This window comes from Bos javanicus, chromosome 15 (genome assembly GCF_032452875.1).
Source record: "Bos javanicus breed banteng chromosome 15, ARS-OSU_banteng_1.0, whole genome shotgun sequence".
Classification (NCBI taxonomy): Eukaryota; Metazoa; Chordata; class Mammalia; order Artiodactyla; family Bovidae; genus Bos; species Bos javanicus.
Genome location: NC_083882.1, coordinates 41,917,170 through 41,940,826, shown reverse-complemented (window position 1 = coordinate 41,940,826; position 23,657 = coordinate 41,917,170). Strand labels below are relative to the sequence as shown.

General features: G+C 40.5%; 1 long non-coding RNA gene across 2 annotated transcripts; it reads left to right on the top strand.

Annotated features, from left to right (window-relative positions):
- The first annotated feature begins 440 nt into the window (after positions 1–440).
- On the top strand, positions 441–19,615 carry LOC133261945 (uncharacterized). Of its 2 annotated transcripts, XR_009741178.1 has the most exons (5): positions 441–3,383; positions 12,106–12,216; positions 14,998–15,102; positions 17,608–17,656; positions 19,358–19,615. It is a non-coding gene; the product is annotated as an uncharacterized LOC133261945 (long non-coding RNA). The 2 variants fall into 2 exon arrangements; XR_009741179.1 differs by lacking the exons at positions 441–3,383; positions 19,358–19,615 and having other exon boundaries at positions 10,959–12,216.
- The last annotated feature ends 4,042 nt before the right edge of the window (positions 19,616–23,657 follow it).

The window sequence follows — 23,657 nt, the reverse complement described above, 5'->3', positions numbered from 1 at the left end:
CGGGCAGGAATCCCTCAGAAGAAATGAGTAGCCATCATGGTCAACAAAAGAGTTTGAAATGCAGTGCTGCTGCTGCTGCTAAGTCGCTTTAGTCATGTCCGACTCTGTGCGACCCCATAGACAGCAGCCCACCAGGCTCCCCCATCCCTGGGATTCTCAAGGCAAGAACACTGCAGTACTTGGATGCAATCTCAAAAACGACAGAATGATCTCTGTTCATTTCCAACACAAAACATTCAATATCACAGTAATCCAAGTCTATGCCCCAACCAGTAACGCTGAAGAAGATGAAGTTGAACGGTTCTATGAAGACCTACAAGACGTTTTAGAACTAACACCCAAAAAAGATGTCTTTTTCATTATAGGGGACTGGAATGCAAAAGTAGGAAGTCAAGAAACACCTGGAGTAACAGGCAAATTTGGCCTTGGAATATGGAATGAAGCAGGGCAAAGACCAATAGAGTTTTGCCAAGAAAATGCACTGGTCATAGCAAACACCGTCTTCCAGCAACACAAGAGAAGACTCTACACGTGGACATCACCATATGGTCAACACTGAAATCAGATTGATTATATTCATTGCAGCCAAAGATGGAGAAGCTCTATACAGTCAACAAAAACAAGACCAGGAGCTGACTGTGGCTCAGATCATGAATTCCTTATTGCCAAATTCAGACTTATATTGAAGACAGTAGGGAAAACCACTAGACCATTCAGGTATGACCTAAATCAAATCCCTTATGATTATACAGTGGAAGTGAGAAATAGATTTAAGGGACTAGATCTGATAGAGTGCCTGATGAACTATGGACTGAGGTTCGTGACTTGTACAGGAGACAGGGATCAAGACCATCCCCATGGAAAAGAAATGCAAAAAAGCAAAATGGCTATCTGGGGAGGCCTTACAAATAGCTGTGAAAAGAAGAGAAGCGAAAAGCAAAGGAGAAAAAGAAAGCTATAAGCATCTGAATGCAGAGTTCCAAAGCATAGCAAGAAGAGATAAGAAAGCCTTCCTCAGCGATCAATGCAAAGAAATAGAGGAAAACAACAGAATGGGAAAGACTAGAGATTTCTTCAAGAAAATTAGAGATCCCAAGGGAACATTTCATGCAAAGATGGGCTCGATAAAGGACAGAAATGGTATGGACCTAACAGAAGCAGAAGATATTAAGAAGAGGTGGCAAGAATACACAGAAGAACTGTACAAAAAAGAGCTTCATCACCCAGATAATCACAATGGTGTAATCACTCACCTAGAGCCAGACATCCTGGAATGTGAAGTTAAGTGGGCCTTAGAAAGCATCACTACGAACAAAGCCTGTGGAGGTGATGGAATTCCAGTTGAGCTATTTCAAATCCTGAAAGATGATGCTGTGTAAGTGCTGCACTCAATATGCAAGCAAATTTGGAAAACTCAGCAGTGGCCACAGGACTGGAAAAGGTCAGTTTTCATTCCAATCCCAAAAAAAGGCAATGCCAAAGAATGCTCAAACTACCGCACAATTGCCCTCATCTCACATGCTAGTAAAGTAATGCTCAAAATTCTCAAAATCAGGCTTCAGCAATACATGAACTGTGAACTTCCATATGTTCAAGCTGGTTTTAGAAAAGGCAGAGGAACCAGAGACCAAATTGCCAACATTCGCTGGATCATCAAAAAAGCAAAAGAGTTCCAGAAAAACATCTATTTCTGCTTTATTGACTATGCAAAAGCCTTTGACTGTGTGCATCACAATAAACTGTGGAAAATTTTGAAAGAGATGGGAATACCAGACCACGTCACCTGCTTCTTGAGAAATCTGTATGCAGGTCAGGAAGCAACAGTTAGAACTGGACATGGAACAACAGACTGGTTCCAAATAGGAAAAGGAGTTCATGAAGGTTGTATATTGTCACCCTGCTTATTTAACTTACATGCAGAGTACATCATGGGAAATGCTAGGCTGGAAGAAGCACAAGCTGGAATCAAGATTGCTGGGAGAAATATCGATAACCTCAGATATGCAGATGACACCATCCTTATGGCAGAAAGTGAAGAGGAACTAAAAAGACTCTTGATGAAGGTGAAAGAGGAGAATGAAAAAGTTGGCTTAAAACTCAACATTCAGAAAATGAAGATCATGGCATCTGGTCCCATCACTTCATGGGAAATAGATGGGGAAACAGTGGAAACAGTGTCAGACTTCATTTTTCTGGGCTCCAAAATCACTGCAGATGGTGACTGCAGCCATGAAATTAAAAGACACTTACTCCTTGGAAGTAAAGTTATGACCAACCTAGATAGCATATTCAAAAGCAGAGACATGACTTTGCCAACAAAGGTCCGTCTAGTCAAGGCTATGGTTTTTCTAGTGGTCATGTATGGATGTGAGAGTTGGACTGTGTAGAAGGCTGAGCGCTGAAGAATTGATGCTTTTAAACTGTGGTGTTGGAGAAGACTCTTGAGAGTCCCTTGGACTGCAAGGAGATCCAACCAGTCCATTCTGAAGGAGATCAGCCCTGGGATTTCTTTGGAAGGAATGATGCTAAAGCTGAAACTCCAGTACTTTGGCCACCTCATGTGAAGAGTTGACTCATTGGAAAAGACTCTGACGCTGGGAGGGATTGGGGGCAGGAGGAGAAGGGGACGACAGAGGATGAGATGGCTGGATGGCATCACTGACTCGATGGACCTGAGTCTGAGTGAACTCCGGGAGTTGGTGATGCACAGAGAGGCCGGGTGTGGTGTGATTCATGGGGTCACAAAGAGTCGGACATGACTGAGCCACTGAACTGAACTGAACTGAACTGATGAAAGAAGCATCAATAATGGTAAGTACCAAATATAAGAATGATGACAATAATAATCCTAATGATAATAATGTTTCAAAGTTTCGTAGCACTGTTTTTCTGAAAAGTCCAAAGCACTTTCCCATGTCAGATCATGATATCTTTGAGCGGGCATGGTAAGTAGTTGGTAAAAGTATCACCGTTCTCCTGAAGTTGCACAGGACAGGATCTAGAAACCAGTTTCCTGACCATGTACTTTCCCTTCTTTTAAATTTGTTTGCCTCCTATGTTCCCTGGACTGGGAACTGGAATCCAGAAGAGTGTTCACTTTTACCCTCCAATTTATAAATTCATTATATCTGATTGCTCTGGCTTATATAGCCTCAAGTATAGTAGCCATTCTAATAATACTTTTGGTAGGATGATTTTTGTGTTTCTAAAGACTATTGAAATATTCATGACTTACTAAAAATAATATGGTCTCATTGGCAAATAATGATTTACTTTATAGAGAGAAAAGAGTGAGCCGATTCTATTCTAAAAGGGAAAGAAATTTGAAGATGGTGTGACAGACCTACACATAGCAAAGTGAATTTTCGTTGCTACTGCACCAAGTACTTACCTTTCCTTGGCTATAAATATATTGTTCTCTGGTTGACAGTTACAATTTATTGTGGCTGATTAGATAAAGGGTAGAGAGAGAGAGAGAATATTTCTGAATCACCAAGGAACTCAAAACAGAAGGCAAAGATATCATGGTGAACCAGGGCTGATCCACAGTTACCCAGTGCTACCTCAGAGACTTTAATCTTTGTCCCAGAGCACCACACATCTCCATTTTCATATTCCTACTGCTGAGCACAGAAGCTGTCTATGACTCCTCCTCCCCTTAGAAGACAGAGTATCTATCAGAGCATACCAATCTACAAAATGTCTTGGTTTTGGGTGAAGAGTGATAAAGCAGAACAAAGGATTGTTCTTTATTTTTAGTTAATTCACGACTTATTCATTCAGTCATGTCCAACTCTTTGCGACCCCATGGACTGTAGCCCGCCAGGCTCCTCTGTCCATGGGGATTCTCCAGGCAAGAATACAGGAGTGGGTTGCCATGCCCTCCTCTAGGGGATCTTTCTGACCCAGGGATTGAACCCAGGTCTCCCACATATCTTTTTTAATACCCCTTTTTTTTCTCTCAAGCATTATTTATACTAGAACTTCATTATTTTGTTTTTAAAAAGTTCTTGTTATTTTCTGGACAGAACATTTGAAAAATTTTGTCTCCTTTCTGCATTATTTCACTATGATTGCAAGTCAGAGATAAAATTCAGCTGGGTTTGGGAAACAACTGCTAAGAAAGACACTTAGATAAGTATATACTGTGTATGCAATGGTAAATTCACTCATACTTTTCTGATTACAGCTCACCTTTCCACATCTCATTAGAGCCAAAGGGCAAATATACACATACTGACAAACCACCACATCAATGCCAGAGGGGGAAATAGGACCAAAGTCATTTCAAGTTCCAAAGTTACAATTTCTAGAAATTTGGAGAGCGAAGAATTTGGAAAAGACACAACGTTTTTGTTTTGTTTTTTAATTATAGGAAAATAGGAAAAGATATAATCTTGACAATCCCTGGCAAATTTGAGGGGGAGAAAAGGAAGATCGTGATCGATGACCACGAATCTGTATTTTCTCAGAAAAAAACAGATTCGTATAGGATAATATTAGAAGTCAAAGGGTAAACATTCTTTCTTGGATTCAAGAGTCAATGGTGACAACAGTGAAGGACCATCTATTCCTTTGCCATTATTACCATCTATAGATCAAAAGTAGCTCATGAGAAACAGAGGCAGCATTAGTTTCTAGTCTGTCTCTACATTTGTCCTAGCACGGTGGCTGGTACACTATGACCACTGAAGAAACATCTGCTGAATTGTTAGTTTGGTAGCAGTAATGGGGACCTCCCTCTGGTAAGGTCATGGGCCAACTCACAGTAATAATAGTTAACAAACACTAAGTGCCTAGGGCTTCCCTCCTAGCTCAGTCGGTAAAGAACCTGTCTACAATGCAGGAGACATGGGTTCGATTCCTGGATCGGGAAGATCCCGTGGAGAAGGAAATGGCAACCCACTCCAGTATTCTTGCCTGGAGAATCCCATGGACAGAGGAACCTTGCGGGGGTGGCAAGAGTCCTGACAGGACTGAGTTACTTTCACTACACTTACTAAGTGCTTACTATGTTGCAAAGTGTGTTCTAAATGTTTTAATTGTGTGTACCCACCTTTAGGAGGTGGTTGATACTGTTCTGTCTTTCCCAGACAAGGAAGTTGAAGCACAGAGAGATGAGTATGTGGCAGAACCAGGATTTGAGACTAGGCTCTGTGGGTTCTAGAGTCTAAAAGAACCATTATTTAATGTACCATTATTTAATGCTGCCTCGGGTCAATGAGGAAAGAGCCCCAGGCTAACTCCATGTTAAATTAAACCATAGCTGGATACCTGCCTGACCTAAGAACCAAGAAGTAGAAGTGTGCCACTAGGTTGGGGAATTACTGTAGATAACAGGAGTTGGCTGATAGTAAGCCTTGGGAATGAGGAAGGGCCTCTGCAAGCTTAGAATGGGACAAACACAGTCACTCATACCAACAGCTAGGTTAGTGCATAGTGGAGCAGTGGATTTCAAAAGACCTTGACCCCTTGTCTGAGCACCTTTATATTGTGCAGAAATTGCAAAACGAGAGAGAGAGAGATCAAAAGCCGAGGACAAAAACTGGCATGGGGAGGGGCAGATGGATCCAGGAAGCCAAAACTCAGAAGTTGATGAGTCCAGTGTAGTGGCAGCATGTGGAATTCAGGGATTTTTAAAGCTTCCCCTTAACTCCACCCCTCAAATTCTGCTCCCCAAAAGTCTTGTTTCTTCTGATCAGAGGAACAACATAAATACTAACAAGTAATAATGAACATGTTAAAAAAAAAATCTCTCTCAATGATATATGAAATTTAGCTTGACTTGGAGTTTTTCATTTTATGCAGCATAACAAAATTTCCAAGGGAGACAATTAGGACGAAGTGACCCTGGGGAAACAAGCATAATACATGATTTTTGTTCATTGACTGAAGAGGACTGCCACCACCCTTGGTCAAACTGCTACATGCAGATGAACAGATAATCAACTGCTGATAGGCACCAGGTGAAAAGGGCAGTACTTCATCCAAAAAATAAAAAAGCCCTGTTATCCCATTTATGTGCAATATTCCCCTTGGCTTACATATCTGAGACCTCAAGGAAGGAAGAATACAAAAGAAGTGTATGGCACCTAGGAGTCACTCTAGGTGAGTGGCACCTTCAGGCAGGCTGTGGTACCAATCTCATGAGCCTGGGCATCAATTAGTCTGTGTTAGAACAGAAGACTATACTTTCTAAATTTGAATTTTTCTTTTTGTAATTTCTTTGTTGAACTTCCTTTTGGAATCCAATGTGTTTTATTTTTAATAAAACTCACTTTGAAAACAAAATTCTCATATGCACTAACAAGGGAAATTATCTACTATGTATCAGACATTGTGCTAAGGTGCTAGGATTTAGTAATGAAGAAGGCAGAAACTGTCTCTGTCTTCAAGTAGTGGGGAAGAAAGACTAAAAATTCAAATGTGATATGTTATAAAAGAGGAAATACAAATTGCTATGCGTATTAGTGAAAGGAGCAATTACACATAAGCAGAAGAGAAATTCTCAGAGGAAAGAAATCAAAAGCCAAGATAAAAACCAAGAACTCTCAGGAATGGGTAGGAATAGACGGAGGTCCATAAAGCCAAGGAGATTTTATTTGCTTAACTTCAGTGGGTTAAATGTTTCAATTAAGTAAGGATCCTCTTCTTTCTGGACCTTTGTCCAGAGAGTGGGATTATTCTGAAAGATTTGTTCTGAATCCAGGATCTTTAATTTTTTTAATGGATTAATTAAAACTGTTTTTTTAATGAATTATTAAAACTGGGTTTTTAACAGATTAAAAAAAACTAGGAGATGGGGCTATTGTCCTTAAGAGCTTACAGCCTGTTTGGAGAGACCATGTATAAAGACAGAAGAAATAAAAGCAGCATATTAAAGAGACTATAAATGAATAAAGCCTTACAGAAGGCAGAGGAGGAAGTTGCTATGGGTAGGAATGATAAGTGCTGACATGATAAAGATGTCCTAGTTTAGAACTTCTGGGTGAGTTTCGACACTCCAAGACAAAGTTTGGTGTATAAGACCAGGGACTAAAATTAGACCAGGATTTATCAACCTTAACACCACTGACATTTTGGGTCAAATAATTCTTTGTTGTAGGAGGCTGTTCTGTGCAGTGTAGGATGTTTAACAGCATCCCTGGCTCCTACCCACTAGACCCAGCAGCAAAATTCCCCCAGGTTGTGACAACCAAGAATGTCTCGTGGCATTACCAAATGTCCCCTGGGAGGCAAAAATCACCCTCCAGTTGAAAACGATTGCGTTAGACCTGCCACCATGTTAAGCCTAGCTAATGGTAAAGGGAGGTTTGGCAATACAAGGAAGATTCAGTATTCAAAAATGGGTGGATCTACAGTTATGATGAGAAAAATAGTTGGCATCAAATGTTTTACTCTGGTATCTAGAAAGCAGGGGTGGGAGGGCACTGCTGGACTCTAGAATGTCAGACAAAAAAATTCCCTTTCAGAATGAGACATATGGGATGAGTTGTCCTTGAGACTAAATGTCCAATGATCAGGACTAGACAGCTATTTGTGGATCATTTGAATGGGGAAGACAATTCCATAATAAGTCTCAATCAAAGTGAAGATAAAAATCTACTCAAAGAAGTATTCATGAGGGATCTAAGATACAGTTATGTCAACACATTGGAGATGAGTGGGTCAAGTCATGAACAGTGGGATAGGCCGAAACAGATGTAAAACTTCACTTCTTTTAGCTTTGGGCTTATCCATGGTTATTAGGGAGATGTTCCTTCCAACTTCGAAGTTACATGTAAAAGGTAAGAGAAAACATTTTAATAGCATTGCATACTACTTATGAAGTGTGTACTATATGCTTGGTACTTTACAACATTATCTCACTTAATCCTGGCAACAATACTGTGAGGTAAGTATTACTATTGTCACTGTAGAGTTAAGTCTAAGTGGAGTTATTAAGTGAACAAACCCAAATTTAAACCCAAATTTTCTGACCTCCAACACCTTGACCTTTCTAATTACTATGCTGTACTCCAAGCTGTGATAAGACAGGAAATGATGTGAAGGAAATTTCAGTTTCAGTAGGGGTTAGGGTGGAGGAGGGGGCTTCCCAGGTGGCACAGTGGTAAAGAACCCACCTTCCAATTCAGGAGATGCAAGAGATGTAGGTTTGATCCCTGGGTCAGAAGGAAAGCTATGAAAAACCTAGACAGCCTATTAAAAAGCAGAGATGTCACTTTGCCAACAAAAGTCTGTCTAGTCAAAGCTATAGTTTTTCCAGTAGTCATGTATCAATGTGAGAGTTGGACCATAAGAAAGACTGAGTGCTGAAGAATGGATGCTTTTGAATTGTGGTGCTGGAGAAGACTCTTGAGAGTCCTTTGGACAGCAAGGAGATCAAACCAGTCAATCGAAAGGAAATCAACCATGAATATTCACTGGAAGGATTGATGCTAAAGCTCTAATACTTTGGCCACCTGTTGTGAAGAGATGACTGATTGGAAAGACCCTGGTGCTGGGAAAGATTGAGGGCAAGAAGGGGGTGACAGAGGATAAGTTGGATGGCATCACTGACTCAATGGACATGAATTTGAGCAAACTCTGGAAAATAGTGAAGGACAGGGAAGCCTGGTGTGCTGCAGTCCATTGGGTCACAGAGTCGAACAAGACTTATTGACCACAACGGTGGAGGAAATAAGTAGACTCTGCCTGGAAAAGGGATTGTGTAGGGCAAGTCTTTACTTGAACATACAGAGGTTGTTAACAAATATTTCAAAAAATTCTGTAAGATCAGATCAGATCAGATCAGTCGCTGAGTCGTGTCCGACTCTTTGCGACCCCATGAATTGCAGCACGCCAGGACTCCCTGTCCATCACCAACTCCCGGAGTTCACTTGGACTCACGTCCATCGAGTCAGTGATGCCATCCAGCCATCTCATCCTCTGTCGTCCCCTTCTCCTCCTGCCCCCAATCCCTCCCAGCGTCAGAGTCTTTTCCAATGAGTCAACTCTTCACATGAGGTGGCCAAAGTACTGGAGTTTCAGCTTTAGCATCATTCCTTCCAAAGAAATCCCAGGGCTGATCTCCTTCAGAATGGACTGGTTGGATCTCCTTGCAGTCCAAGGGACTCTCAAGAGTCTTCTCCAACACCACAGTTTAAAAGCATCAATTCTTCAGCGCTCAGCCTTCTACACAGTCCAACTCTCACATCCATACATGACCACTAGAAAAACCATAGCCTTGACTAGACGGACCTTTGTTGGCAAAGTCATGTCTCTGCTTTTGAATATGCTATCTAGGTTGGTCATAACTTTCCTTCCACGGGGTAAGCGTCTTTTGATTTCATGGCTGCAGTCACCATCTGCAGTGATTTTGGAGCCCAGAAAAATGAAGTCTGACACTGTTTCCACTGTTTCCCCATCTATTTCCCATGAAGTGATGGGACCAGATGCCATGATCTTCATTTTCTGAATGTTGAGCTTTAAGCCAACTTTTTCATTCTGTAAGACAGTAGTGTATTTAATTGTGAGATTATATTTAAGAGAGGCAATGATTAATGCTGGGTACCTAAATATGAATAAAACTTAATGTCTATTCTTAAAGAACCCTCAATCAAATATAGCAGACATAACAGACAATTCTACAGATTAATACTATTTGATATACACAAAATGCTATGAAAGCTGTAGTTTGATGCTCCTAATCCATGCAGATGACACCACCCTTATGGCAGAAAGTGAAGAGGAACTAAAAAGCCTCTTGATGAAAGTGAAAGTAGAGAGTGAAAAAGTTGGCTTAAAGCTCAACATTCAGAAAAAGAAGATCATGGCATCTGGTCCCATCACTTCATGGGAAATAGATGGGGAAACAGTGGAAACAGTGTCAGACTTCATTTTTCTGGGCTCCAAAATCACTGCAGATGGTGATTGCAGCCATGAAATTAAAAGATGCTTACTCCTTGGAAGGAAAGTTATGACCAACCTAGATAGCATATTCAAAAGCAGAGACATGACGTTGCCAACAAAGGTCCGTCTATCTAGGTTACGGCTTTTCCAGTAGTCATGTATGGATGTGAGAGTTGGACTGGGAAGAAAGCTGAGCACCAAAGAATTGATGCTTTTGAACTGTGGTGTTGGAGAAGACTCTTGAGAGTCCCTTGGACTGCAAGGAGATCCAACCAGTCCATTCTAAAGGAAATCAGTCCTGGGTGTTCTTTGGAAGGAATGATGCTAAAGCTGAAACTCCAGTACTTTGGCCACCTCATGCAAAGAGTTGACTCATTGGAAAAGACTCTGATGCTGGGAGGGATTGGGGGCAGGAGAAGGGGACGACAGAGGATGAGATGGCTGGATGGCATCACTGACTCGATGGATGGGAGTCTGGGTGAACTCCGGGAGTTGGTGATGGACAGGTAGTCCTGGCGTGCTGCAATTCATGGGGTCGCAAAGAGCCGGACACGACTGAGCGACTGAACTGAACTGAACTGAATCTGAAAAATTAGATTCTAATCACTTCCCCAAAATCAATTCCTAATCTGAAAAAGCTGCATAGCTGATAAAGGGCATTTCCTAGAGTCTTTCAGTTAAGATTCCTGATATGATTCTGTTTGATGTTATCATGTGAGAGATGAATTCAGAACTGAACCATGTGAGGACACAGAAAGATACATGGGATCTAATTTGCTTGTGCAGATCTGACAGAGGTGGTATGTGTAATTCTGGAGCTAGCAATTTTCCTAAAAGAGTAGCAGCAGCATAGGCGTCAGCAGAGGTAGTGCAGTTCTGTGTTGAGCATTGGTGGCAACAGTTGCCCACAGCAGTGTTAGCGGGAACATTTCTAATCATGGTGGAAATAAAGTGGTTATGAGAGCTGGAGGTTGTTTCAAGGAGTTGGCTCTAGAGTTTGCCCCTCCAGTCCTTTCAGCGATTTTGTAAGTACTTGATTTCTTGTTTAAATCTCATTTTGCCTATATTATGCAACTGAACACTGTTTGATGAGCACTAAGAAAAGTTGTAAACAACTGAATTTCCAGGAAATGGGAATGTGAGCATTATTATCTGATTTGATGTATCTGAAGGCAGTGAGGATCTGGTTACTATTAGTGGACATTGTTAATCCATTACATTTAATGGAGAAATAGTTATTTAAATCATCTATGGGGACTTCCCTGGAGGTCCAGTGGTTAAAACTTCATGCTTCCACTGAAGAGGGCATGGATTCAATCTCTGGTCGAGGAATTAAGATCCCACATGCCACATGGAGTGGCCACAATAAAAAATTATCATCTATGGATTGCTAAGTTACTAAAATGTTAAGTGAAAGACCATTTCTGCCATAGCATGGAGAGTTTCTCTGGGAATAAAGACAACAGAGAAAGGTGGAGCCAGGAGATGGCAAAGGATGGAGTCTTACTGATGAGACTTGAGTACCTGGATTCAGGTCTATCCAGAGACTTTTCAGTTACGTGAGAAAACATATTACATTTTTGCTTTAAGAAAGTTACCATCTTGGGTCATCTGGAATGAAGTACCTATTAAAGGCAAGTCTTTGGTGGACCAGCTGGCTGTTGTACTAGACCATTATGGAAGGCTCAAGGAATACAAGGGCAGGGATAGTGTCAGCTGCTCCCATCTGTGCTAGAAAAGTTAAAGAAAATTATAGGCTCTAGATTTCAATTTTTAGCTCAAGATATGTTTAAAAAACCAGGGTTTTTCTATGACTGTCCTAAAAACATTCCTTATCTCTTATAGCCACAGGTCTAACACACCAAATATTACAAACAGAATCTTTTTCAGTAAAATGCTGAATTACAACAGAGGTAGAATTAACAGCTTCATTTGATCTCTGTTAGGGTACTGACAGAGTTAGGGTACTGACTAGAAAAGTGTTGTATTCCAAAAATGCTACCGTATGTTGCCAAACTCTGGAATGTTTCCCTGCCTGCAGAGGCAGCTCCCTTCTTGCCCTGATGAGGCTGGTCTTACCTTTCTTGAAAACACTACCAAGACCGTATGGTAACCAGTCTCCTACAAGTAATAGGATATTGTAGAATTGATGGTGTGTGACTTCTGAGGCTGGGTCATAAGAGATTTTACATTTTCTACTTTGTTCCCTCGTAGATTTGAGGAAACCTAGATGCTATGCTGTGAGGACACTCAAGCAGAATTACAGAGAAGTCCACATGGTGAGGAACTGAGTTCTCCTGCCAACAACCAGCATTAACTTGCCAGGTATGCAAGTAAATGGGAATGGAAGCAGATCTTTCAGAATACTGGAGCCTCATCTGACATCTTGACAGTAACCTCATGAGACAACCTGAGATAGAACCTCCCAGCTATGCCATTTCCAGATTCCTGACCTATAGAAACTGTGTGAAATGCTTATAATTTTTAGTTGCAAAATTTTGGAAAATTTGTTATACAGTAATAGATAATATAGACCTCATCTTGCACAGTGATGTCAATTCTCAATTCCCCTCTTTTCTACTCTGTAACCTCTCACTAACTCCAAACTTATAAACAGAGTCAGACCCTAGTGTGCTCTAGGGGATCAATTACAAAGTAAATCTAGAAAGAGAAGGATTACATCCAAGAATGGCAAGATTTGCTAAACTGCATTAGCAAAAAGGTGGGGAGTATGTGTAGAACAGATTATGAAGATTCAAGACCAAGGAAAGAAGAATTTATTGATCTGAGAACAGTTACCAGAGATTTTGTAGTCAAAGTACTAGTTTGGGTATGTAGGAGTGGTTCTGGTTATGCTCAGTTGGTTAATTAAAAACTAGACTGGTGACTGAAACTAAATAAAGTAGTGTTGCCATAAATTTCTTGATTCAATGTTGAAGACAAGCTTCAAAGTTTTGTGAAGAAAGCAACACTGAAGAGAGCTGTTATTTGTATTAGATCAAAAGAGCTTAGAGCACACACTCTCTTCACCCAAGAATGAAGAAATACTTTGGTGACAACGGCACTAGGATCCCTGCATATAACTGTAATGCCTGTCGTCTGGGAATAAGGGCTGGATGTGTGTCATTGAAATGCCACTGAAATGGGTTTTCTAATTTCAGTGAAGGTGAGAGATCCTGAGGTGGCAGAGGTCAGACAGCAGAACATAACCACCATAAACACGGCAGTAACACTCACCAATACAAAGTAGTAACAGAGGAATAACTGAAAGCATTGGTCTACAGAAATCTTTGGTGGTGCTTAACTGATCATATAATTTCCAGTACCAAAATACACAAGTAGATCCCTAAAGACTTAAATGTTTGTGCAATCAAAGAATTCTAGGCTGAGAAGACAGAGGTCTGACTAGAGATACCATAAGAGTAATAGCCCTGACCCATTTCCTAGTCCTGGGAAATTCACAGACCTGGAGGCTTGAATACACAGTGTGATAGGCACCTCTGAGAAAGGACCTTGTTACCAGTATAACATCAAAAGTATGATGTATAAATCTTTCTCTCAGTCTTTCCCCCAAAGGGATATATAGCTATTTGCTAGCATAAAACTGTGCACAAGGGTTGAGGGGAGGAGAGAACCACCTTGACCTTTAAGGGATTATTGAACAATGGTGTTAATCTGTTAATGGTGACCCAGAATACTATGCACACAGGACTCACTGATTTTACTGTATATCCCCATCATCCAGAAGCAGCAGGCCTTTACAACTCTTCAAAGGTCTTTGGAAGACTCAGTTCTAGCACCAGCAGGGAGTGGGATACTTTGCAAAATTAGGTTGTTGTCCTACAGCTGCTGCTGCTGCTGCTAAGTTGCTTCAGTCGTGTCCGACTCTGTGTGACCCCATAGATGGCAGCCCACAAGGCTCCTCTGTCCCTGGGATTCTCCAGGCAAGAACACTGGAGTGTCCTACAGCAGGGATTAGCAAATTATATTAATAGTCTAAGGGTCAAACCTGGCCCACATCCTGTTTTTTTACAGCCTTTAAGAATGGCTTTTTTTTTTTTTTTTAAACTTTTTAAGGGTTGTAAGCAAAACCAAAGAATATGACAGATCCCATATGTGGTGCTTAAGGCTAAAGCCTGGATTATTTACTATCTGGCCTTTTACAGGAAAAAATTTGCCAACACTTGTCCCACAGCATTATGTGTTATGACCGATTTTCCAGGCAAGAGTACTGGAGTGGGGTGCCATCGCTGTCTCCAACTAGCAACCAAAACACAGTGCAATTTCTCCTTTGTCAATGATTTACAAGCTGGGGAGCAAGACAGACAACTCTATTAGTACTTATGGATCCACTCACAAAATGTCTTGTGAATTTCTAGTCCTGTGACTTTGAGCTCTGCCTATTTAAAGGTTCAAGGAAAGAATATTCTCCTCTAAAAATCCAATAATGGTTCCAATTAATCGAAAGTTTATATACCTCGCTAATTATTTTGGACTCTTCTTGACACTGGAATAAAAGGAGGGGAGGAGAGTTTACAGCTTTGGTTGGGATGATTTATCCTTTTTATCAAGGGGAAATCTGATTGCTACAACATAACAGAAGCAAGGATAAGGTCTCAAAGCCAGGTCACTTCCTAGTACTGGCATGTTGTTGGTCACTAAGTCGTGTCTGACTCTTTGCGACCCCCATGGACTATAGCCTGCTAGGCTTCTCTGTCCATAGGATTTCCCAGGCAAGAACACAGGAATGAGTTGCCATTTCCTTCTCCAGGGGATCTTCCCGACCCAGGCACTGAACCTGTGTCTCCTGCATTTGAAGTAGATTCTTTACTGAGCCACTGGGGAAGCCCATATACAGTGGTAAAAGTCAATAGGAGACTACAGCAATCCAATTCAAATATTAATAGAACCACCAAGGACTCATTCCTCAGGGATGAAGATCACCACATCATTAGAAAATTTCAACCAGCTATGTGTGTGTATGTGCCTAGTCACTCAGTTATGTCCTACTCTTTGCGACCCCATGGGCTGTAGCCTGCCAGGCTCCTCTGTCCACGGGATTTTCCAGGCAAGAATACTGGAGTGGGTTGCCATTTTCTTTTCCAGGGGATCTTTCCAACCAAAGGATTGAAGCCTTGTCTCTTGCATCACCTGCACTGGCACCTCCACTAGCACCACCTGGTCAACCAGCTACGGATACTGGCAAAATGAGTATGGAATAGATGATAATGGAAGAATACTGTAAACAGAACCTGGAGATGTTATAGAGATGAGAATGTAGTAGCAACCTTTTCCTTTGTTTTGTATATATCTATATATAATAATCATCAGTGACTTATTTTCCTTCTAGTTCATATAAAGTATATTTGTTGCTTAATGGCAATAGTTTATTAATTTTTATAATTGTACAATGATTATATGTTAACATTATGGGAATCTAGGTGAAGGGCATTTGTACCATTTTTGCAGCATTTCAGTAAACCTAAATCTGTTTCAAAACAGAAGGCTAAATAAAGCATAATTATCATGAAAACATATAGAATATGATTTTGAAATACATTTAATAGGGTTTTCCCTGGTGTCTCAGCTGGCAAAGAATCTACCTGCAATGTGGGAAACCTGGATTCGATCCCTGGGTTGGGAAGATCCCCTAGAGAAGGAAATGGCAACCCATTCCAGTATTCTTGCCTGGAGAATTCCATGGACAGAGGAGCCCGGTGGGCTACAGTCCATGGGGTGGCAAAGAGTCAGACAGGACTGAGAGACTAACATTGGGAATTAAGATCCCACAAGCTGTGAGATTCAGGGTGGGGCTGGGGTAGGGAAGGACATATAATAAAAAGTGATAAAATTTCAGATGCAACCAGGAAAATAAAAATAAGATGCACTTACATAATGTTTGATTTTTAAAAATAGGAATGGCATTAACATTTCTCCTAAACTACGTACGTCATACAGGAATTTTTCTCATTTTTTCAGTTATTGCTGCCTTACAATTCTGTTATCTCTTCTTTGGAACTATGAGAGGAATACTGAAATCTCAGTACTCATCTTGCAGGTTTCTTAAATCACTGTTCCCTCATATCTTTGTTCTTTTGGAATGACTCTTCAGCTTATTATTTCAGTTTGGCTCTTCATCAGTGCCAATTTACTGTTTAGACCATCTTTTAATTTTTTAAAAATCATCTTTAACTACTTCTTTTTCATCTAAGTTAGATGCCATTTCTCTCATAGTCCTCTGGGGATATTCAATGTAAGTACTAAATTTAAAAAAAAGTGAGAACAATGCCTGATACCACACCCAGTATGCACTAAGTAAACAGTAATAATTTTTGTTTCCAAGATCCTCCTTTGTTTATTCTAATAACTACCTGCTTGAGTGTTAGTTCTTTTGTTTGTTGATTGGTATCACCCTTCATGTTTATTGGTATTCCTTGGGTATTTGATGGTTCTTGATTTTGTTCTCATCTTCGTATTCCTTGTTCTCTGTGCCTGAGGTTGTTTCTGTTTATCAGTTTGCTCTGATGATTGTGAGGAAGGGATAAAATGCAATCTTGGACAGTGCATATCAGTGACTGATATTGTGGATGTGAAATGAAGTTTCCTTCCCTGGACGTAGCCACCTGAGGTACACTGCCTGATTTATCTGCCCCAACTTTCTGGAGTCACTGTGACAGTCTAGGGGAAAATACCATTTCAAGATAACCTTAGCTTTGAAAATGAACTGAGAAGCCAACCCAACCAAAGGTTTCAAATTCCGTTCCCCAGTTACCCTTTATGGTTGCTCTAGGATATTGCTCTACGATTCCCCCACACCACTTCTCAACTCCTTATATCCTTTGGCTCTGAGACTGAAGTCTGACTCTACCTCTGCCATTCTGACCCCTTCTGAACTCTTGACTTTTGGGGAATCCCCCAAATTCCAACTCTGCTTATTAAATCTTAGGTCATGCTTTTTTTTAAAAAAACAACAACAACTCTGCCTTGGTTACCTTGCAAACTCAGGCTCATGCTTCAAGACTCAAAACTGTTTTTACCTCTTTGAGTCCTACTTCTTTAATTGTATTTCTTTTCAGAACTTACAGAGCCCCTTGTATACACCTTTAATGTCATTTACAAATGTCTATGTCCTCTCCCACAACTCTCTGAATAACAACTGAAAGAAACTCTCTCCAGAGGTCCACTAGTAATCCTAGTGTATCCACCAGATTATTTTTCTTTGATGGTCTTGCTGAGAGGTAACTTACACTTTGTAGGTTTTTAAAAAAAATAATAAAAATTCTTATAACTAAAATTTTGAGTTCATGGTACAATGGGGCAAGAATGAAAAAAGGTTTAACTTATACTATTATGACAAAAATGATTAGGATGAATAATCCTAGGAAGAACAATTAGGATGGAGATGACTTTTTCTATCTTAGAGAACAGATTTTTAACACTTTAGAAAGATTCATTTCTAGACAAGTTTATGCTAACCCTGTATTATTCCTATGTATTCACTGGGAATAGTAGATAGAGTAGTAGATGGAAACACTATGGGGTTTGTAGTCAGGCAGATGTGATTTGGAATGCAACTCGAACACTCTGAGCCTGCAGAAGGTAGCCTTCTAAAATGGCTCAAGGTGATCTCTGCCTCCTGGTATTCATGCCTTTGTGTAATGTTCTTTTTGAAAGTTGGCTAAATCTAGTAACTTTCTTTTTTTTAATAATCAACAGAAATTTGTATCTCACAATTCTTCTGGAGGCTGGAAAGTACAAGATCAAGGTAATAGCAGATTTGGTAGCTCATGAAAGCCTGTATCCTGGTTCACTAGTGACTTGTTTTAATGAATACAAGAAAAGTGGTGGAATAACACTTCCAAAATTAGGTTATAAAAGTCTGTGACTGCTGTGCTACTGGTAATCTCTCACTTGCTCACTTTGATAATGCCAGCTGGCATGTTGTAAGCAGCCACAGAGAGGTCCATGTGCCATGGTGTTGAGGGTAGCCTCCCACTCAGTCCAGCAGCCTGTTGAAAACTGAATCCAACCAACAGGAATGAGCCTTGGAGTGGATCCTTCCCCATTGGAGCCTTGAAATGACTGTAGCCCTGGCCAACTATCTTCTTTGCAGCTGTGGGAGACCCTGAAGCAGTCTGAACCTAAAACTGCACCTGGATTCCTGATCTACAGAAACTGTGAGGAAATAAAGGCTTTTTAAGGTCAATAAATTACTGTATTACTCAACGGATAACTAATACTGATGGCATACCTCACAGAAATATCATAATTAAAAATGAGTAAAAAGCATCTATTCTATATATATGTGTGTGTATGTGTATCTAACTAGGGATCTCTACCAGACAATGTTTTATTACAGCATTGTCAGTATTACAATAATGGTTTTTAAGTAATGTGATAGACTTTTACAGTAACTTTACATACGTATCTTATTTGACTCTCAGAGCAGAGCTGTGAGTGTGATATAGTAATATATGTGGTCTTAGTCCTGGGTTTCTGGCACAGAGCCATCTAAAGAAAACTCTTGGGAGTTTTCTGATAGGAGAGCCTTTTGTCTTTCAGTAGAAGTCTCTTTTGAGCACTAAAGTTTATTCTAATGAAGTGACTCAGGGTGGGGCCCCTAGATAACTTCAGGATGGGGCACTAACCTGTGGGAAGGGGAAAGTAGGGGAGGCTATAGATTAAGCTCTGTAGAAACTCTTGAACAAGAGTTGAGCTTCTACGTTGGTGAGCACAGAGAACTTGGAAACTCCACACTTTCCCTCCTTCCTACATACTTTACGAGAGCTTCCCTGGTGGCTCAGAGGTTAAAGCATCTGCCCGCAATGCGGGAGACCTACATACTTTACAAGAGCTTCCCTGGTGGCTCAGAGGTTAAAGCGTCTGCCTGCAATGCGGGAGACCTACATACTTTACGAGAGCTTCCCTGGTGGCTCAGAGGTTAAAGCGTCTGCCTGCAATGTGGGAGACCTGGGATCGATCCCTGGAGAAGGAAATGGCAACCCACTCCAGTATTCTTGCCTGGAGAATCCCATGGACGGAGGAGCCTGGTAGGGTACAGTCCACGGGGTTGCAAAGAGTTGGACATGACTGAGCGACTTAACTAACTTAACTTACATACTTTACCCTATTTCTGAGTTAGAGCCTTTTATAACAAACCAGTAAATATAAGTAAATGTTTCTCTGAGTTCTGTTAGCCACTCTAGCAAACTGAAGAGGGGGTCATGGGGACATCCGATTTAACCTGTACTTGCTACTGGTGGCTGAAGAGGGTTGGTGGGGAGTCTTGTTGGACTGAGATTTAACCTGTGGGATCTGACACTATCTCCAGCTAAACAGTGTCAGAATTGAATTATATTGTAGGACATCTCAGACAGTGGCTGCTGAGAACTGGAAAACTGGTTGGTGGTGTTTGTAAAAAACATACTGGAAAAATGGAGACTAAAATATTATTCCTCTTTTACAGAAGAAGAAACTGAGGGTCAAGAGAATTTAAGTGACTCGTCCAAGGTTCTTCAACTTTAAAGTGTCAGAGTGGCGATTCAAATCTAGACTTTCCCCATCTCTACCATGTTGACATTTAACACTTATATAACTACTAGGTGTCAGACATATTTGAGGCTCTGAAAATAGAGGTGGATAAGAAAAACTAGGTCTCTGCCCCTATGGAGCTTACATTCATTTTTATACAATTGGAAATAAAAATATAAAGGTTTCATTTTAATCCTTCTGAGTAGTGTGCTTTTAGTATTTTATGACTTGGAAATGTGTTTACTTTATCATCAACTTCGTCCTGATTTGAGTGAATTTCACTGGCAGTGATGTAATACAAAGCCGAGGCATAACCGTGTTTCAGTATTTGACTAAGTAATAGATAAACGCTCCATACACACACCAAACAATTCTTCAATAATTTTCAGAATAGAGTTTGTTTCTTGAACTTCAGGGCTTTGTTTCAAATCCTATTCATTTCTCATGTTTTATCATAAAGCTTAATTGAAGGAAGTCTGCTTTTTTTCCTTGAATACTAAATAAAGCAAAAATAGAATAGGTAGTTTATTTCTGCTGCACAATTTAAGAAATGTTAGACTTCTCTGATGTTTCAGGAATACTGAGACTATCCTCATTGGTAATCAGTGTATTGTGAAATCAGTAAGACTCAGAACTTCAAGCCCGTAACAGACTAGAGCTCTATATTATATCTGACTATTCACTGAAACCTTGACAGTAGTCTGTTTTCTAGAACAAGTACACAGTGTGACTATCAGAAAGAAAGTTTTTTTCCAAAGCCTTCCTGAAAGGGATGTTATGTTGGCTTAGTTCTGATGACAGCTGTCTGGTTGATTCACGGTGCTTTGATAGACCATATGTACATTTAAAAGCTGGGAGGGGGATGTGAAAAGTGAATTGCTGTTAAGGTGAAATGTATTCTAGAGTGATTCTCACTACTGCCTCTTGAAATAAGTGCTTGGTTGAGGAAAAAAATGGTGTATGAATATTGCTGAGTGAATCTGGGAGCCTTTTATAAGACTCCAGAAGTATTTGATGCTTGAAAATATACTTCTTAATATAAGAAGTCTTAAGGGATGATGTTTAATCTTTTCATTTATACATGTAGAGAGTAAAAATAACATTTTGTATTTTGAAGGCCCTTCTCTAAACCCAAAGTACTTCATGTTGGGCATTTAATTCTTCCATAGCTGTAAATGGTAATATAACCTACTTCAGAATTAATTGCCTAAGACCTATGAAATGATCTAGAAATGAATATCCAGAGTGATTTTTAAAATATTGTCTTAGTAACATGGAGAAAAGTCTTGGACTAAAATCTTACTCTGTTTTCCCAAGCCAACTCCACTGCTGTACCATTCAGACCAGAGTTTCTTTATTTTGGGCAGAGGTAGGGGCTTCTTCTTTACATGAAGTCTTGAAATCATAAAAAATTAAGTTAAAAAATAGTTCCAACAGTGAAATTCTTAAGGATAAGTCCCTTTTGCTTCTCTACCCTCTAAGAATTCTGAAATCTTCTTGCTGAGGGACAGGGGAAGGGCGGGAAAGTGTTATGACAACAAAAAGGACAATATTTAGCAGCCAACTTAAGAGTTAGTAGATGAGGTTTGGAGACTCAACATTCATCCCTTCACTCAACAAAAACATACTGAAAGCCGAATCTGGGCAACTTTTATACATCATAAGCCTTTGATTAGTGCACTATATTTCCTTATGAGAAAAAATAATCAAGATAATCACTATTCAATTTTGCATGCTCCTAAATTTAGATAACTGTCCAGTTTGTGCCACAAAAGAGTGCCCTAAGGAGTCCAGCTGGAGAAGGCAATGGCACCCCACTCCAGTACTCTTGCCTGGAAAATCCCATGGACGGAGGGAGGAGCCTGGTAGGCTACAGTCCATGAGGTCGCTAAGAGTCGGACACAACTGAGTGACTTCACTTTCACTTTTCACTTTTCTGCGCTGGAGAAGGAAATGGCAACCCACTCCAGTGTTCTTGCCTGGAGAATCCCAGGGACGGGGGAGCCTGGTGGGCTGCCGTCTATGGGGTCGCACAGAGTCAGACACGACTGAAGCGACTTAGCAGCAGCAGCAAGGAGTCCAGCATGGCACTCTATGAGATGAAAAGAGCCCAATATACATTCCTTCGTTTTAAGAGTGGAGATGGAAACTCTTTCAATTAACATGTACATTTTCCAAAGTGGGTCTCTATAAGGTTCTGGGTCTCCTCAGAAGTATATGAAGGTCTCAGTATCATCCAAACTTTGAGTTCTTCAAAAGAAATGGTGATAATGCTCAAATGGGTTTAAAATCCTGCAGTTATAGCCCTCAATGCCCTCACACATTTACAAATACCCCTTGGAGATGGTAACCTAACCCCTATGCCCTTCTCCCCTTTGAGAACCACAATGCCTTCCCATCGTATTTGAAACAAAATCCAAACTCCTTACACTGCCTTTGAAACCCTAAATGGGGCTTTCCTGGTGGCTCAGACAGTAAAGACTCCACCAGCAATGTAGGAGACCTGGGTTCAATCCCAGGGTCAGGAAGATCCCCTGGAAAAGGGAATGGCAACCGACTCCAGTATTCTTGCCTGGGAAATCCCATGTATAGAGCAGACTGGAGGGCTAGTCCGTGGGGTTGCAAAGAGACTACATGATTGAGTGACTAACACTTTACCTTCAGTTCAGTTGCTCAGTCATGTCCGACTCTTTGCGACCCCATGAACCGCAGCCATTTCACCCTAAATAATTTGGTTTCTTCCTACCTCTGTGAAATTTTTACCACAACAACAGTGCTCTTTATTCCAGATGGTTAATCTTTCTATTCCTCAAACACACTGAGTTCTTTCAGTATCAGGGTGTTTGCACTTGCCTTCTCTCGATCTGGATTATTCTTTCCCCAATCTTAATCTGACTGGCTCCTTCTCAGCACTAAGGTTTTGGCTCAAAAGTCACATTCTCAAAGAGACCATCTCAGATTAACTCAGTTAACATTCTCCTTCATTAACCTGTTTTATTTACCTAGTAGCACTTAAAGTGGAGTTGCTCAGTCGTGTCCGACTCTTTGCGACCCCATGGACTGTAGCCTACCATGCTACTCCATCCATGGGATTTTCCAGGCAATAGTACTGGAGTGGGCTGCCATTTCCTTCTCCGGGGATCTTCCCAACCCAGGGATCGAACCCAGGTCTCCTGCATTGTAGACAGACGCTTTACCATCTGAGCCACCAGGGAAATCCTGGTAGCACTTAACAGTTAGTCTTTTCCACTAGAATGTAAATACTTTGAGAGTAATGACATCTTTACTCCTTTTTGTTTCTTAGTGTTTCTGTGGATTCTGACTAAATTTGATATTTCTTTCAGCATGTCTATGGACTTAATTTAGGAAGGTAGGAGTCAAATGTAAGCATTTATTTATTTTTAATCGGGGCATAACTGCTTTACAATGTTGTTGTTAGTTTCTGCTGTACAATGCAGTTAGTCAGCTATACACACACACACACACACTTATATCCCTTCCCTCCTGAACCTCCCTCTCCCACCCTCAACTCACCCATCTAGGTCATCACAGAGCACTGAGCTGAGACCACTGGACTATACCACAGGTTCCCATTAGCGATGTTTTACAAATGGTAGTATATTCACGTCAAACCTATCTCCCAATTCATCCCACCCAATCCCTTCCCCCTGGGTCCACACATCTGGTCTCTATGTTCACATCTCTGTTCCTGCTCTGGGACTAGATTGATCTGTACCATTTTTCTAGATTCCACATATTTGCATTAATATATGACATTTGTTTTTCTGACTTACTTCATTTTGTACAATAGACAAATGTAGGCAGTTAGATAACCACCTTAAACCTGAAGTCCCAGCTTGTTTGCGGAAAGGTTTATTTTGCTCAAAAGTATTTGTCAAGAAAGCCTTGTGAACTGTCATATAACAGATTTTGCTTTGTCAACACATAACTTTTCTGAGAAGTTAAAACCACCTTATAGGGCACTTGTTGACAACTTTGAAAGAAAATTATTTCTGGATGATCATTTCCCCTACAAAACATGTGACTTACCAAACCTTAAAAAGTTAAAAAAAAAAAAAACAACAACCTATCACATCTATCTTCAGCAAATTAAAGGCAAACTGAAGATGTTTTCAAGTTTAATTTCTAATTTGAATTATATACCAGATTCATTACTAGGCCAGCCTAAACTAATACATAAAATCCATTTATTACCAAGTTGTCCCATTAAGAGA